The following is a 5,287-nucleotide window of genomic DNA, read 5'->3' as shown; positions in this document are numbered from 1 at the left end:
CTTGCCACTTACAGAGTTAAAAAAAGAAAATAAGAATTTTAATTTAAAATGCTGAATTTAAAAAACTAAAAGTGCAAGCTGTGTGGCTAAAATTATCTCTGCAAGGATGATGTGTTTGTTCAAGGTTTGAAGCACTTTTTCTAAATCTTTTTCAAGTGTTGTTTCAGCTATGTTCCTGTGAAGCTTTACTAAAAAATTCCTATGGACCTATAGAGGAATGGAGGAACAAAGGAAGGACCTATCTATCCCCTGTTGCTGTAATTACTATAGCTTCCTAGCTACTATGGTACCATAATGAAAAAAAGAAACAGGAAAGAGTCGAAGGATATATGTGGGAAGAAGATGTGAAGGCATCCATAGATGTATATATCTGGGGAAGCAAAAGAAAAGCACAGGGACTAGTGAGGAGGGAAAAACACTAAATGGAAAAAGTAAGCTCTTAGTAGACTGATCCACATAGAGCCTAGCACTGAGCTGAGGAGTTTCCTGAAAGATGGGGAGGACAAGGAGCAGGAGAATCAGGTGTTATAATAATTTTAACACACCATCCAGATACACTAGAATTACACTGAAATTTCTGAAGTTGGCTTAAGATTCAGTGATAGAAGACAAGCCCTTTAGGCAGCAGTGGAAAATTGCCCATAAACACTTAATGATTGTTTGACTGGTTTTACTAATAAAAAAACATCCAATATAAAATATTAATAAATTACAATTAATTCATGGACAAAAATCCAATCAATTATTTTGCCCTGTTGCCTACCATAAACAAATAAACTACCCTTCCACAATCTGATGTCATTTACATGGCTTTGAATTGTAACCAGAAGCCACTATTTTGATAGTAACCCTGATATTCAGGGTCAGAAAGGATCCTAAAATATAATTGGACTAAGTTCCACACTAAGCCATAGTTTCTTTAATCATGGTTCATTGGATAGCCTCAGTTGTAACATAGCTCAGATATTACAATATCTGTGTTAAGACAATATTTATTTTATATGTGTTTAGATTAGATTAATGTGTCAACATCACAAATAATTAATTCTCCTAAAATAAATCAGTTGAAAAGCTTGTGTATAACCAGTTCAGAACTCATAGTTTGCTAAATTTAAAAATGTTGATTTGGATTAACAGAGGATTTGGGGGTTGCCATTAGTGGCTATATTCCTTCAAACTGTTTTTTGAGCAATTCTGAAGTTTCTGAAATAAGAACAGATTCATGGGCTCTTAATTATCTGCAAATGGTTCTGATTAACAAGTGAATATGATATTTGCAGCACATTAAGATGGCAATATACAAATCACAGTTTTCAAAGGATTCAAACTACGACATGATTTAATCCTTTTAGACTATTTTTTTAAAAGATCACAATTACTTGTTTTTTATTTCTCCAGTACAAGATTGAGCTCAGATCTTTTTATAGTAGGTCTAGTGCTATTTATTTTTATTTTTATTCATACATTGCACTAAGCACGATGAGTTTAATTCATAGATCTTTAAGACTATGGTTGGGACAGGCTATCCTAAACTGTAAATGAATTCAGTTATCACATTAGGACATGATGTAATAACAGTTTTGAATAAAATATGATTTATTCAAGTGGCTCAACTGACATAACATATTAACCAAAACCAAACAAACCACCTTACAGCTTAGTCACAATTTACACAATCAACCATCTATGATATCAAAAATAAATGCAGGTCTATTAAACCTGATGTACAACTAAAATATAAAATTCATGTTAAAGCTATATTTTCTTGAAATCTTTTGAGCAAACCCCTCAATAGCAAAATTATTTTAACAAAACATTTTTGTTTATCTAAAAAACAACTGTTAGGCAATTTTTATATTAGTAAAGCTTCGGATCATTGAAGATACTGTAAAATGGGAAATAAAGGTACTGGCCCACCACATGGAAATAAATGCAATGTTGTAACACACAACCCACACACCTCTCAGTAGATTTTTTTGGATCTATTTCAATGGAGGATTCAAATCCTTACTTCTCTGAGATGGCTTCCTTCATCATAATAAATGGAGACCCCTGCAGATCTATAAAGTTGATGGGTATGTCAAACCAGATGTCTAGATCAAGGCTGTACATCTCTTAACCAGTAGTGTGTGCAATGTGTGTCATATATATCAAACTAGTGTTTGTAGCAGAATAATCAAAACCCTGCCTCCTTGTATATGCATGGAGCACCAACCTCAAATGTATAAGCACCAGTATCTTCCTTTGCCAAGTAGATATGCCTAGCAAAGAGATATAACCTTTGTAACATCAGAATTAATCATCTTACTTCATAGGCAGTATTTCTATACTATCATAATGACTTGTCTTTCATTCAAACAATTATGTGAAGTATTTCATTGATTCAGCAAAATGTGTACAATGATAGCTAAGTGATGTAAATCACCATTTAAAATCTTTTTTAACAACAATCACAAGAATAAACAGAGTTATAATTCCAAATAAAGTATATAAATATCTTACTCAAAACTATCTCCATCACACACTATTTGGGCTGCAAATGTTGCTGTTGCTCCTTTATCACCAGTAGTGCAACAGAATCCCATATGCTGCATCATCATCATCACCATCATCATCAATTGACATTTGATAACATGGATATTTAAATCACACTTGTGAAAATTGGTCCAATCTGCCTTAGTGCCTTCCTCTGAGCACTGAGTACAAAAAAGATGTTAAGACTCTAGAAAAAGTGCAGAGAACACCAGTAAAAATAATTAGGGGACTGGATGCTATAACATATGAAGAACAGTTTCAGGAATTGTGAACATTTAGTCTAACAAAGAGAAGGTCTAAATGTGACATGATAGCAGTCTTCCAATATTTAAGGGGCTCCGACAAAGAAGAGGTCAACCTATTGTTGGAAGCAATGTCCATCTGGGTTTGGTTCCAAGTGGGAAGAAAGACACTGGAAACAAGGAGGCTGCTTGGAAGGATGGTTTAATGGTGAAGCAGAACCACCAACCATGTGTGGTGGAGAGTGGAGAGTGAGATATATTTATACCCTTTCTTTGACCTTGCAAGAAATGTATTCTATTGGTTGTCACACTCCCAGGGAGCTATGTAGGCTGTCTGTGTCCCAGGCTTGGTTGAATCTTGCTGGGTGATGATGATGTAATGAAGAGGGTTGTGTTCTGAAAGGGTGTTGAGCAATTCCTATTATGGCTTAATGGCTTTGTTCTGGTTTGGATCTTGAGTGAGGGCTAATCCTATCATCCTGGAGCTGAAGGCCTTTTGTCTTGTAGATAGGATGACCCAGTCTTTCTGGAGCTATTAACAAATATGTGGGCCGTTTTCCACGATCATGTTTCTCCTTTTCTCACCCAGGGAGGTATAATATTGTGCCTTTTTAATATTTCCTAGAATATTTCATTCTTCCAACTTTCTACACTATTCTCCAAAGCACTTAAAGGCAGAACAAGAAGTAATGGGTGGAAAGTTATCAAGGTGAGATCCAACCTAAAATGAGAGGGAAAATTCCTAGCAGTGCAAACAATTAATCAGTGAAATGGCTTGCATCCAGGAGTTGTGCTCCAACACTAGAAGTTTTTAAGAAAAGTTATAACAACCATTTGTCTGAAATGAAATGATATAGGTCTCCTGCTTGAGCAGGGGATTAGAATAGAAATCTCCAAGGTTCTGGTTTTTATGATGACGTATCTCTTTGTATGCAAAAGGAAGCATTAGACATGAGATGCTTTGCCATATGAAAAGCTGAGTTGAACCCGGTCTACCTAGATTGGCATTACCCTTTGCTGTCCAGGCTGAAAGGCATCATGTACTACACATGTGCAGAACCAGTGATTCATCTGCAGAACCAGTGACTCATCTAAAGGTAGTGGGGGTGGGTTGCTCCAACTACACAGCTTTATTTCATTAGATGATTCTTCATCAGAACATCTTTCCTAGCACAATGAATTCCTATCCATTACTACTAAGTCTTATTATGCTCAATTGAATTCACTGATGAGTAAGTTTGAATAAGAACAGCAGCTTCAGTTACTGCAAAATGTATAATTAAAAACTCACAGAAGGGGATACAATTCAGTTATAAAATATAGTTTTGGAAGGTTTTAACTAAGACAATGTAAAAGATGGAAATGCAGTAGAGAAGCAAATTATAATTGTTTAAGTTGGAAGAATTAGAATTTTATTAAGTTACAACTATCTGTAGTCATAAAAGGGACTACGGTACTAAAGAAAAAACAAGCAATAGGCTTTTGACAGCAAATTTTAACTGGAAACAAATTTAATTTATAGTTGCAACTTTAAAGTGTCATCTTGAATAAAAAATATCATAAACACTGTGAAACAATCCTGCAAAAGCTTTTGTCCATTTAAAATTGTATCTTGCTTCAGTGCAGTAATCCATAATGCATAAAATAAAAAGTGTTAATCAAATATTTTACAGGACTGGGGTCATTTAATTTTCAACTTCTTAAAGAGTTTTGCTTTAAGACACATCATTGGAGACAGAACTATGTGATAATTAATAATATAATCAAGCTGTTAGTAGCTGCCAAGCATTTTTTGTCTTGCAATATAAAATGGAATTCACATTTCTTCCAGATTGGTGGAAAATGCAGATCATTTAATTGTTAATAATATAAGGTATATTAATAAAATATTTCAATCTTTTTCCATTCTATCACTCTGCAATTGGGAATTCCAATTCCACAATCCCTGGTTGAAATGTTTTATTCGATCACAGCTGGAGACCAGTTTAAGAAAGGATGTTTTATGCAGAGTTTTAGAGAATAATTGAATATTCATCTTACAGTTGTGTATGCTTCAAAAAATGGTTCAGAAATATCTTTACTTTGTACAAGCATCTTTAAGAATTGCATTAAATCCATTATGTTTTAATCAGTTCATTCATTAAAGCAGCACCTTCATTTTTCAAGCTCTTACATGGATGTCATTAGGGAGGCAAATTGGTAAATGGTGAAACTTATGTGCTGATTTCAACATATAAATGCCATGCTTTATATACTTCCATCAGAAAATTAGCATGCAAGTACATAATTGCAGCAGTTATATACTTAATATCAAAATATGTGTCATTTTTTGCATCATCATGGTTTGCTGCAGAGGACATATTCTATCAATATATGGTTCTGTGTGCAACAGACACTTAATCCAACAAGATTCATACTCAGAAAATACAAAGGTTGCAGATTGATTAAAGATGATATAGGCAGTCCTTGAGTTACAACTGTAATTGAGCAATTACAGTGGTAAGTCATGA

This window comes from Notechis scutatus, chromosome Z (genome assembly GCF_049901735.1).
Source record: "Notechis scutatus isolate UNSWTSFEM ecotype Mainland chromosome Z, rNotScu1.2, whole genome shotgun sequence".
Classification (NCBI taxonomy): Eukaryota; Metazoa; Chordata; class Lepidosauria; order Squamata; family Elapidae; genus Notechis; species Notechis scutatus.
This window is presented reverse-complemented; position numbering follows the sequence as displayed.